Source organism: Mercenaria mercenaria, chromosome 10 (genome assembly GCF_021730395.1).
Source record: "Mercenaria mercenaria strain notata chromosome 10, MADL_Memer_1, whole genome shotgun sequence".
Classification (NCBI taxonomy): domain Eukaryota; kingdom Metazoa; phylum Mollusca; class Bivalvia; order Venerida; family Veneridae; genus Mercenaria; species Mercenaria mercenaria.
In genome coordinates, this window is record NC_069370.1 from 53,559,665 (window position 1) to 53,572,954 (window position 13,290).

Below are 13,290 nucleotides of genomic sequence, written 5' to 3' on the forward strand. Positions count from 1 at the left end.
GACAGTAATTCGCTTAAATAGTAGGATTTAATTGGTGACTGAAATAAGAAAAATATTTAGATTTATAAAAGACTGGAATCAATATTTTACATGTTGTAGTGATGAAATATTCTGTTATATTTCTTCAGGAAAATTGCAAACAAACTTTAAATAAATATTAGATTTCTTTTTGTTAAATGTTAACAAAATCACAACTATTTGAAAATAAAACATGTATTTAATAAACGATGCTAGTTTTAGTCTTTTTTCAATTTCGTAATCGTTGGGATAGCGTTGGCATCCATCTTCGGCAAACAAAGAAACAGAGTTGGTCCAACGTTGGACCAACCATAATAGACGAAAAAATGCTGTTGGCCCAATGGAGGGCCAACGATGAGTGTAGGATATCAGTTGTTGGCCCAATGGAGGGCCAACGATGAGTGTAGGATACCAGTCGTTGGGCCAACGGTGTACCAACCGTTGGGCCAACGTTGCGCCAATTAGCAAAATGGCGTTGGGCCAACGTTGAAAATCTTCGTTGGGCCAACGAAGAGTCTGCCGTTGGCCCAACGTTGGGCCAACGCATGTCTGCTATCTGGGTTACTGTACATTTTGTAACAATTTTTGCAAAGAAAAAATATTGGCGTATTTCATGTAAAAAAATGATGATTGGTCCTCATCAAGAAATTATATGACTCACGTCCTGGGGCATCTACAGACATTCGGCGCATTTGTTTGGTCAATTTATGATATAAAAAAAAATATACAAAAAAACATTTATAGACTGTCCTGGGTCCGACTCATTTACTATTTATAGCATAATTATTGACCAAACAAATGTACTTAATGCCTCTGTCCGCGGATTTAACTAAGTTTACATGGTGTACACATGAATGAACAATAACAAAAAAAAACAAAAAAAAACATAATTTAATCATGCAGTGAATGTACACTCTGGTCGATAAAATCAAACCGTAACGTTTGTTGTAACGGGTGATTACGGAAGATAGTCACAACATTTATTATCTCCCCTTTAATAGAAGCCACCATTTGCAGACAACTTGGTTTGATGTTTTATTGCGTTGTTATAGTAAAATTGCTTGCTACATTGGACTCTGATAACTTAACACGGTAAACTTTGAATTTTGCCTCTAATAATTATTCAAACCGTTTTCTTTTCAAAATTTCCCAGCACTGCATGTTTAGACCAGTGAAATTGCTCCATATGGAAAGCATCAGCCACCACTTTTTTGTGGTTTTGATTACATGTAATAATGTACAAGATGAAAATTGTTTGTTGGACTCTATATATATATGAAAGACAAATCGGTTTTTGTTTTTGGACATTAAATTTACTGATAAAGTTTTTACTGGATATTAAAAGTCCTACATTTTGACACATTTTTCAGCTTTTATCAACATAGCAAAAGTGACCACAGCTATTTGCATATTTTGTCCTAATATGTAATTGATTTATTTTTTTATATAACTTATTTATCTATTACAAAGGAAGATTTCCCCAATTTCTTAGAGAGTTTATACGGCTATTCAGTAAAAAAAAATGAAAACAAATTTTAGCCCCATTCAAATAGGAGAGATCGTGTTTGTATACAAATCCCTTGTATTTTCTATTTTTAGAACTGATAAGAAAATATCGGGTGGGCAGACGCTGAGCGTCCATTTTTTTTGTAAACATTGATGTTTTTCTAATGGCTTAAACTTTCATCAAACATAAATGATATCAATAATTTTTTTATCAATGGAAAGTATATAAAACAAGCAATTTATTGATTACTTTTAATTACCATTTCCAAATAAAATGGATTTATTATGAACGCTTAACTTACAGTGGTTTTTCTAAAAGTTTGGAACATTGCTACGCTGCTATTAAAATCATATGTCATTTAAAATGGTTATTCATTTTAAAAAGACATTTAAACGAGAAAATATGAAAATCGTAAGCATTTAAAACTTTTTGAATCTTTAAAATCTATAAATCATTAAATGGGCGAAAAAGTTTTTAAAAATTAAAAATTTCGATCCCATACACAAACATTGTAAAAACATTTGTCACGGCGATCTCTCCTACAGGAAGTGTCTGGCTGTCCTATAACCGGATGCCTAGTCTGCGATCTAGCTGTCAGGTAGTTGATTTCTTAATGAATAAGTTATGATTTTATATAGTTTTAAATGTTGTTTACTTAAGATATCAATACTTATCTGATTTTTCAGCCGATAAAACGAATGAGATCTTGTTTGTATACAAATCCGTTTATATTCTATTTATAGAAATGATAAAACAATGATCGCAAATGTCCATGTTATTTTGTAAAAAGTGACGTTTTTCTTACAGCCTAAACTTTCTTAAAACACAAATTACATGTTTGTTTTGAAGATTTGAAAGCTTAACAAGCAATTCATTAATTAATTTTGACTGTTATTTCGAAATAAAATGGATTAATTATGAATGCTAACTACAGTTTTTCGGAAAGTTTTGAACATCAAAACACACAAAATTTTGTTTGCAGATAAGTATCGATATCTTAAGTAATTAACAATAAAACTATATAAATTAATTACTTATTCATTAGGAAATCTATTTCCAGACGGCTAGAAAATCCCATGAGGATCTGCTAGACGTCCGGTAACCCTGCAGCTAGAGCGCAGGCTATGCATCAGGTTACAGGATAGCTAGACATTTCCATTCAAATAGTCATGGTACTTTCACTGTGGAAAACAGTGTATAATTTCCAAAATCTCCATACTTTCCAGTCTTAAAATTTATACAGTATTTTGGATACCTTCTATGCTACACAATAAGGTAGGTTTAAAAAGCATTTTCAAGGGTTTATATTTTTGGGGGGTCACAAGTTTTGGAAATCATGAATCAGGTGCAAGAGTTATCTTTCCTGTGGTTGTTGCTAATATGGGCCCTTTTACTACAACACTCTACTAAACGCCCAAAATTTTAAACATACTTCATTGCATCCATTGTTTCTCTTTATCAATTACAGGGATGTGAATAGTCGAAATAGTAGGACGTTTGGGAACAGCATAGTAACTTTTGACTGTCGGTGTCTCCGTAACGTCCAAACTTATTCTGCATATTTCTGTTAGGAAATCCCCAATGAAAGCTGTGGAGAACATTACATCTCTGATAATGAATTAATGTTGACATTAAAAGATAAACTTGCCTCGTTGACATTTTATGAATGTATACATGTATTTTATTGTGCTTTGTTTCAGCAATTTATTGTTTTTGCCCTAATGGCAGTCTCCTGTTTATTGAAACCGACATCAGAGTAGATATCTCCTAACAGCTGTCACGTTAAGTCTATTACTTAAAATTATGAATTAAATTCAATCCATTTGAAGTTTCTACATGAATATTAATGTTTAATTTAGGAAAGCAAGTAAGTCTGACCAGTATATTACAACTTTTTTTGGATTTTTTAATGTCTTTGTTTTCCTAACAGTAAAAATGCAGATATGGGTAAGGCTTAGAGGGATGACAACGTTACCATAAAATATTAGATCATAAAATGAGTCATCCTGATAAGCCAAATGAGTAAGGCTAGGCTATACATTGCCATCCATGAAAACACACAACTTTAATCCATACATGTCTTAAACAATGTTCATTTTGCCAAGCTTTGTATGTCACAATTTAACGAATAAATTTTGTTCCATATACAGGCGTTCGTACACACAGAATGCACTTTAGGCCTAAATTAAAATTAAGTTTGTTTGACCTTTACCGACCCAGTATTTTTACAGTGGGTAGGTAGGTAGGTAAATAATTTTATTATATTTTAGTTTTTTAAATGTTTGTTGTCTCAGTAATAAAGTCTATTTATTAATACCTATTGCTTGTAGATAATCTCTGAAGATGCTCTGTTAAATGTATGGTCTTAACACTTGGTTTTGCAGTAACTCTGTGATTCCAGCAGGTATGCAAATTTTGATTCCATACCTCATGTTTTTATTTCGATGTAAATGAGATGTGGAACCAAAATTGGTAGTCCTGTTTGGCGCCATATAACCTATACTGTGTTGGTGCGCCGTAAAACCCAAATAGATAAATTAATGAAAAGTACAAAACAATATAGTCGCAAAAATACGCGATATTTGGCATCTAAACACACTATTGAATTACAGCTTATTTTCAACAAGCAGTATGTTATGGCAGTATGCAAGCAAAAGTGATGATTTTTTAGCTTCAAGCTACTTGAACGTATTGGTCATGTTACCAAGAACAGAAACAAGATTGGGTTTTCTGACATCAGACATTTATTATGCCATTGTCCTGGCAAAAGAAGTATAAGATTTTTATAGCTCTTTGTTCTGGCACAACAAAATCAAAATATTTAAACTATCTAGCCTGTAATATTTCAACACATTTTACACTCTTGTCAATTTCTTGAAATTCGAAAACTGAGATTTTCTCACTTCGAACAAATGCATTTCGAAACGATATCTGATTAAAGACATTTTGAAATCAACAATTAAGTCAGTTTATAATATATTTTCACAGATAATTAAATTTCCCACCACTCGTCTGTCAGTTGCCGTAATACTGTCACTGTTATGAAAGCAGTATTATTTCAAATATAATTTAACACATAGTAGACAAATAATATTCTCATGTACACTATGTTTCCTTTGTAATCAATCATATTTGATCTTCTTAAATTTCCTTTTTACAGCAGACATTTTTTTTCACTGTATTTTTGTAATCTCCACCATCTAGTTGCTCTCCATAATGACTGCATCGATAGTATTAATAATCAAAGTCTAGCCCCTACCGTATTTTCCAAAAGTGTTAGGACTAGTTATTTTCACTTTCTCAAGACTTATTTCCCGAAAAAAGATTATTTTGTAAAGTGTCCCAAAAATATGCACACAATAATCATAACCCACCCAATGTTGAAAGCGAAATAAAAAGCATAAACGATTATCGGTAATAATTCTGTCGGTAAACTTAGTCATTGTCCTTGTTTTCAGCATCAATTAACACCCCCTTCTAGAGCTAAAAGAAGTGTGTCGGTATCATGGCATCTGAAGTGGAGATCAAAGCGGTATAGTTGCCCGAGATTGTCATGGAATTACGTCATGTTTACGTGCCATATGACACATCACTGTTTGATCGTACCGGCTCGGTTCTTTAAATTAATCAATAAATAAGTTCTTTAATTTGTTAAAGCGAATTCAATGTCCTGTATAAATTGACAGGTAAATGTGTCAAACGATAATTGTGGATATCCTACCTCTGTGAGCTATTTTGCCGCACTAACATAAATCTGTTGCCAAAAATCGTTTTACGCCATGTATTTAAATTGCTGACGCTTTTTCATTATTTAAGATTTTTTTATTCTGTTTTTTGTACTTTCTGGTCAAAAGTCTGAACTGTATGCCCATAGAATTTATTATTTATTTTCCCTTAGAAAGAAATAAATAATTAAGATCGCACAGTTTGAAATTTTACAAAGAACTAAATTTAAATTTGACCATTTTTATAGAATTTTGCCTACATTCCTGTCGGTATCTTATTAAAATCGTTACAGAATTCAAACTATATTACTTCTTAAGCGGTGCTAAAATATTGATGCGATAATAACAAAAAATGAATGCACTATGCGCGTTTTTTTGTGTATGTGTAAACAAAAGTAATTACGAGCGATGGAAATTAGATATTATAATAGGTCGCACGTGCTCGTGGAATGGAAAATTACCGGCATGACGTTTTGGTATACTTTACGTTTCGCGGGTAAATTAGATACTAGATTTGTAAAATTATGTCCTTTTGCTTCCGGTTATAAGCGGTTTGATTGTCGTCTGCATCCTATGGCCTTAGGCAACGTTATCGGCAAAGTTGACACGTTTACGGAATACACAAGATAATAAACAGTCCGCTTTATAGATTTTCTACTAGCTGACCGCGGGTTACTTTCTCACTTGCCATAATTATTTATGCATTTGTTAAATAAAATAATCGCCAGTTTCAAGCACTAAAATCAGTTTTTCCCTCTGATAAGAAAATAAAATAATTTTTTTCTCTGGAATGCAATAAAATTATTTGAGTCGGGGCAATTTTATCGGGTCGGTAGGTAAAGGTCAAACAAACTTAATTTTATTTTAAGCCTTAACTAGGGCTGTCATTGATTAGGTCTTTGGCACATCGACGATACCGATATATCAGAAGACAAATATCGACGATACATTGATATATCGATTATTAAGTTAGATTAACAACCTATTTGTTCATATGCACACTATATACCTTCCTGTAAATGCTATTTTTAGTTTTATTGCCTTCTTTTCATATTACTGTTTGATTGTGTTGTATTTGTATCTATGAAATAAAGGAAATAAATAAAAAATAATAAAATCTTCATTTTTATTTTGCCTTCACTTCTCTTTTACATTTATCTAAATTTCCAACTTTGTGAACTTAATTGTTTTTGAGGGTCTGAGTGTTTATCTGGATAGTTTTGTTCTCTCTGTAAAATATCGATTTTTGAAAATGGAAATCGATAATCAATCGACAAAAAAATATCGTTGATACATCGATATCGTTTCTATCGATGACAGCCCTAATTTTAACGCAAATTATAGATCTGCGAGTAATTGTTAGCCTCAAGCAACCAACTATCACAGTTTGTAGGACATGGTTAATAACAAGTTTTTTTGTTTTTTTTTTAAATGCAACAACGAATAAAAACAATACTGTGTGATAACAATCTTACCTTTTGTCTTTCAGTCTACATTCTTTACTTTTCCCTCTGTCGCAGTTTTTCTGGGTCTACCTGATTACAAAATTTTGAACATATTCTGGATCAACTTTCGACAAATGTACAAATCGAAAGAAGTACAGTATATGTGGTATCTTCATTTATTTCTTTTTGTTTTTAAATATTAAACAGTCTTTAACAATAACAAATAGTTCATCAATAAAAAATGAATACTATGCTTATATCAACTAATGTCTAGTTTTCCACATTCAAACATTAGTAATGAAACCAGGTGGGACATATGTCGCATTCAACCCATTCCATTCTCCTGTTGGTCAAACATACAACACAAACTCTATTATTTTGATATTTATCAATTACTGGATCAAAGTTGATTTGTTGGCCAGATTAAGAATCCCCCCTTGTTGTGTCCAGTGGGTCAGTTATTGATGTTGATGGCTGAGGTTCTTCTAGAGTATCTGTAAGAAGTCTCACTCCAAGAACTTTCCTCTTGGCTTGTTTCTTTGGAGGTAGTGGCAGTAGGATGCCTTGTAATGAGGCAAGAATTATGCCCATGTCAACTAATTGGTCATCACTTGTGGTGTTTTTGTCTGGATTGTCATCATTGTTTTTGTGCAGGTTCTGTTTGACGCCTGGATTGCAAGGAACTATTCTGGTAACTGGAAGGCTTCTGTAATATCCCAAGCAGAAGGCATGTTTAAAGAATGTTTTTATAAGTATAGACTTGAGTATGTGATAGGTAATTGACCTGAAATCCAAGTGTAGAAGCAGCCTTTACTAAACAGCCTTTGACAGAGTATATGAAAAATACGAACATCCAGAGGCTGCAATAAGTCCGTTGAGTTGGCGGGTAGACAAAGTAGTTCCACCTCATTGTCAAGTGCCACATTTATGGTTTTTGGGGTTAAGTGTGCCCCAAGATTATCCATTATAAGTAGAACAGGTTGTTTCCTACCATAAGATGGAATAAAGGTATCCTCCAATCAAGAGCAAAAAAAATTAGAATACATATATCCTTTGGCGGAGGTGACACTAGAGCTGTCATTGAATGGGTCTTTGGCATATCGACGATACCGATATATCAGAAGACAAATATCGACAATACATCGATATATCGATTATTAAGTTAAATTAACAACCTATTTGTTCTTGGGCATGCTATATACCTTTTTGTTAATGTTATGTCTAGTTTTATTGCCTACTTTTTATATTACTGTTTGATTGTGTTGTATTTGTATCTATGAAATAAATAAAATAAATGAAAATTAATGACATTTTTCATAGATCTTTATTGTGCCTTCACTTTTCTTTTGCATTTATATTACTTTATAACCTAGTGAAATATAATACCAGGCACTGGAGTCGGGTTTCAAACAGCTAAAATTCTGCATTTCCCTTCCACAGATATCTATTTATTTATTAAATTAATTAATTTATTTATTTACAGTATTTTTATTTATTTTTAGCCTATTTCATACTCTGTCTAATTTTCACCTTGCACTTACATTCGGTACTGGCACCACGTGTTTTTTCTGTTTTTTTTTTACTTCTGTCCAAGTTTTCGATGGGCCTCAAATTTGTAGTGTTTTACTATATGTTTGTTGTACTGAAAGGCATGTTTAAGCAACGCCCTGTGTTTCCACAAACCCAAACGAAGCTTTTCTTTCCGTCTTTTGACACTTTTTCAACTATTTAAGCCGGCGACGGCTTCCTCTTCGGCCATCTTTGATTGTTATTGTTATGGGCACTAGCTAAATTCTGTACCTTTTACGGAGTGATCAGCTATACGCGAACAAGTAAAAAGCTGAGATTGGCGTAGAAACAGTATATACACTATGTTTTTACATGCAAAAACAACGAAGCAACCTTTCAAGACAGGAGAACGTAACTTTTTGCAAATAGATTCTGAAGTTGAGCCCTCTTTACTTCTACCCATGAGGTAGTGCCGGCTAGTGGGAAAAACTGCTACGATACAAGTTTAGACATGACCTTTTTGACAACGTCCGTTACTTATGGAACATTTTTGCAGACAGAAAAAGTTGTTTTAGAGGCTCTAAGTGTTTATCTAGACAGTTTTGTTTTCTCTCTGTAAAATATCGATTTTTGAAAATGGGAATCGATAATCGATTGACCAAAAAATATCGTTGATACATCGATATCGTTTCTATCGATGACAGCCCTAGGTGACACATTTCCATGTGTTTAGCACACCACCAACTAATCACATGGTAATAAGTTTGCTTTACACAAAATTTTCTGTAGAGGTATTAATGAGTTTGCTTTACCCAAGTTTCACTGTATAGGTCTTTATAAGTTTGCATTGTCCGAGTTTTACTGTATAGGTCTTAATAAGAATTTTCTTTATGAGTTTGCATTACCCAAGTTTCACTGTATAGGTCTTAATGAGTTTACTTTAATCAAGTTTTACTGTATAGGTGTTAATGAGTTTGCTTTACCCAAATTTTGCATTACCCAAAATTACTGTATAGGCCTTAATGAGTTTGCTCCACTGGAGTTTTACTGTATAGGTCTTCATGAGTTTACTTTACCCAAGTTTTACTGTATAGGTCTTAATGAGTTTGCTTTACTCAAGTTTTACTGTATAGCTCCTAATGAGTTTGCTTTACCCAAGTTTCACTGTATAGGTCTTAATGAGTTTACTTTACTCAAGTTTTACTGTATAGGTCTTCATGAGTTTGCTTTACCCAAGTTTCACTGTATAGGTCTTAATGAGTTTACTTTACTCAAGTTTTACTGTATAGGTCTTCATGAGTTTGCTTTACCCAAGTTTCACTGTATAGGTCTTAATGAGTTTACTTTACTCAAGTTTTACTGTATAGGTCTTCATGAGTTTGCTTTACCCAAGTTTCACTGTATAGGTCTTAATGAGTTTACTTTAATCAAGTTTTACTGAAAGGTTAATGGTTTGCTTTACCCAATATGTTGCATTTACCCAAGTTTTCTACTGTATAGCCTTAATGAGTTTACTTACTAAGTTTTACTGTATAGGTCTTCATGAGTTTGCCTTTACCCAAGTTTCACTGTATAGGTCTTAATGAGTTTACTTTACTCAAGTTTTACTGTATAGGTCTTCATGAGTTTGCTTTACCCAAGTTTCACTGTATAGGTCTTAATGAGTTTACTTTAATCAAGTTTTACTGTATAGGTGTTAATGAGTTTGCTTTACCCAAATTTTGCATTACCCAAGTTTTACTGTATAGGCCTTAATGAGTTTGCTCTACTGGAGTTTTACTGTATAGGTCATCATGAGTTTGCTTTACCCAAGTTTCACTGTATAGGTCTTAATGAGTTTGCTTTACCCAAGTTTTACTGTATAGGTCATATGAGTTTGCTTTAACCAAGTTTACTGTATAGGTCTTAATGAGTTTGCTTTACCCAAGTTTTCATACATGTTACGGTGTAATGAGTTTGCTCTTACCCAAGTTTTACTGTATAGGTCTCATGAGTTTGCTTTACCCAAGTTTCACTGTATAGGTCTTAATGAGTTTACTTATTTACCCAAGTTTTACTGTATAGGTCTTCATGAGTTTTTGCTTTTATCCCAGTTTCACTGTATAGGTCTTAATGAGTTTACTTTACTCAAATTTTACTGTTTAGGTCTTCATGAGTTTGCTTTTCCCAAGTTTCACTGTATACGTCCTAATGAGTTTGCTTTACCCAAGTTTTACTGTATAGGTCTTAATGAGTTTTCTTTACCCAAGTTTCACTGTATAGGTCCTAATGAGTTTGCTTTACCCAAGTTTTACTGTATAGGTCTTAATGAGTTTGCTTTACTCAAGTTTTACTGTATAGGTCTTCATGAGTTTGCTTTACCCAAGTTTCACTGTAAAGGTCTTAATGAGTTTACTTTACCCAAGTTTTACTGTATAGGTCTTAATGAGTTTGCTTTACTCAAGTTTTACTGTATAGGTCTTAATGAGTTGCTTTACCCAAGTTTCACTGTATAAGTCTTAATGAGTTTACGTTACTCAAGTTTTACTGTATAGGTCTTCATGAGTTTGCTTTACCCAAGTTTCATTGTATAGGTCTTAATGAGTTTACTTTACCCAAGTTTTACTGTATAGGTCTTAATGAGTTTGCTTTACCCAAGTTTTACTGTATAGGTCCTAATGAGTTTGCTTTACCCAAGTTTTACAGTATAGACCAAATGAGTTTGCTTTACCCAAGTTTTACTGTAAAGGTCTTAATGAGTTTGCTTTACCCAAGTTTTACCCAAGTTTTACTGTATAGGTCCTAATGAGTTTGCTTTACCCAAGTTTTACAGTATAGTCCAAATGAGTTTGCTTTACCCAAGTTTTACTGTAAAGGTCTTGATGAGTTTGCTTTACCCAAGTTTTACTGTATAGGTCTTAATGAGTTTGCTTTACCCAAGTTTTACTGTGTAGGTCATAATGAGTTTGCTTTACCCAAGTTTTACTGCATAGATCTTAATGAGTTTGCTTTACAAAAGTTTCACTGTAAAGCTTTTAATGAGTTTTCTTTACCCAAGTTTTACTGCATAGGTCTTAATAAGTTTGCTTTACCCAAGTTTTACTGTATAGGACTTAATGAGTTTGCTTTACCCAAGTTTTGCTGTGAAGGTTGTAATGAGTTTGCTTTATGCAAGTTTTGCTTTAAATAGGTAATTACAGCTGTTATCTTGTGTCATTGATGTATATCTGCATTAATTTCGCTTCAGTCACATGCTTTTGAAATATGCTGATAAGTCATATTTTGTAATTACATTAACGAATATTTTACCTGTGATAGAGGGTTACTCTAAGGGAAAGGAATAGCCATAAATTGGTGATACATGTACTTGTACTTTGGATAGAGAAATTATATGGATTAAATGAATTTATTTTAGGTATAAATTCCTCTTTATTATCATTATTTTTACATTCTCACCCCCCCCCCCCCACCAAAAGAAAAAAAGTAGGGTATGATATCTATACATGGGCAAAATTTGGAAATCTTCTCTTCTTAGTTAATTTTTTCCTTGAATTATCTTCCTTCTTGGGAGAAACATTTTCAGGTTTTAACTTAAGTTTAATTACGGTCCATCCGCCCTTTCAGACACATTGAAGCATAGAAATGCCATGTAGAGTATTATAATATTTTCAGGTGTTGTAATATTTCCTTTTATGGGGGAGATTGTAAAAATATGAGGGTAGTTGGTGAAGATATTTTTTCTATTCTACTATTCCTGAAAAAAAAAGAACAATTTGAAGGTCATTGTAATTCTCCCTTTTGTACTATTTCTGCATGTTTATAGTTAAGTGGTTTTTAAATAATCTATTCATAGCCTCTTCTGTAATTATATGCTTGTTGATCAACAGTACTGTTGAGACGGAACAATGAATTTCAAAACTAGTTAAATTTTCCACTATTCATGAACTGACAAAATGTCTAGTATGAAACTGGGAAAATTTTATGTACAAAGCAATTTTCCGTTGTTTCCAGATCGGTCAGGTTTGCATTTATGGCAATTATATAAGATTGGTTCAAGCCCTGTTCTTAGGATGACGCAAAATGTTGACTAACTTTGTTGCAACATTAAATTTTGTTGTTTCTGTGGAAGTGTGAAGGTGCCAGAATAGGAATTACACAGATATATGTTATGGGTGTCTATATTTCAGTTACAAAATGTCTTTTCTTATAACAATTAAACTTGTTAAAAACTCTTAAAAAGCAGTATTGACTGTGACTGTAATTAGTGTCTGTACAAAATGTACATGCAGGACAAAATTTGCACAAAAAAAAAACCTTCCCCTCCCTCTCCCATACCCCCCAAAAAAGGTTCAGGGTAAATTAAACTTTCTCTTTTCTTCGATGTATTTTAATTTTAATAATGATTAAATGGTTTGTCTCAAGCAAACATAATTTGAGCCGATCCTGACCAGACTGCGCGGATGTGCAGGCTGGTCTGGATCCATGCTGGTCACAAACCCACTATGTTGGTTTTCTCATGGCACAACTCAATTTTATTTTCTTTACTACTAGATTCTACCAGGAAAAACAAGTAAAAGCAATATGTAATGGTATGAAAGACTGCATTATCTATTTACTAAACTTTCCATGAAACAAAAAAATAGCCCCTTATATAGTAAAAAACATATAATGTAAGGGGCACAAATTACCAAAAAGATACCACAGTAGTTATAGTAGTATTTTCCCTTGAAACTGAATATTATTCTTTATCCAGATATTCAAAAAAAGTAATGAGAATCAATGCACATCATTTACTGCTGGGAGAGCTTTATAATGCTCACCTTGTCTTGGTTGAAATCCACCTAGATTTCTACTCTGAATCAGGTTTGGCAGGGGCTGCAGACTGCTGGACTTCCTAGAAAGGATTGTTCCAGGTGTTGAAACAGGAGACTTTAATTGTATTTGAGAATCCAGATGTTGAGCCATTCCATGAAAAATGAACAACTTTATCAACAAAAAAGATTTTAAGTTTTGATAGTTTTTAGTTTTTTAATAGCACAGGACTCGGCCTCTTTAAGCCTTTTTTATCCAGTCCTCACTATTAAATATTTTATGGTGGCCATTTTGA

General features: G+C 33.0%; 1 protein-coding gene across 2 annotated transcripts in view; it reads left to right on the forward strand.

Annotated features, from left to right (window-relative positions):
• Positions 1-1,017: 1,017 nt before the first annotated feature.
• LOC123561538 (uncharacterized) overlaps positions 1,018-13,290 on the forward strand; it is a 35,041-nt gene continuing 22,768 nt past the window's right edge. Inside the window, exon 1 of one of the 2 annotated variants that reach the window (XM_045353986.2) lies at positions 1,018-1,110. The gene's annotated coding sequence lies outside the window, so the exon portion shown is untranslated. Of the gene's footprint in view, positions 1,111-11,461; positions 11,599-13,290 lie in introns of those variants that run through there. The other variant, XM_045353990.2, reaches the window with a different exon arrangement.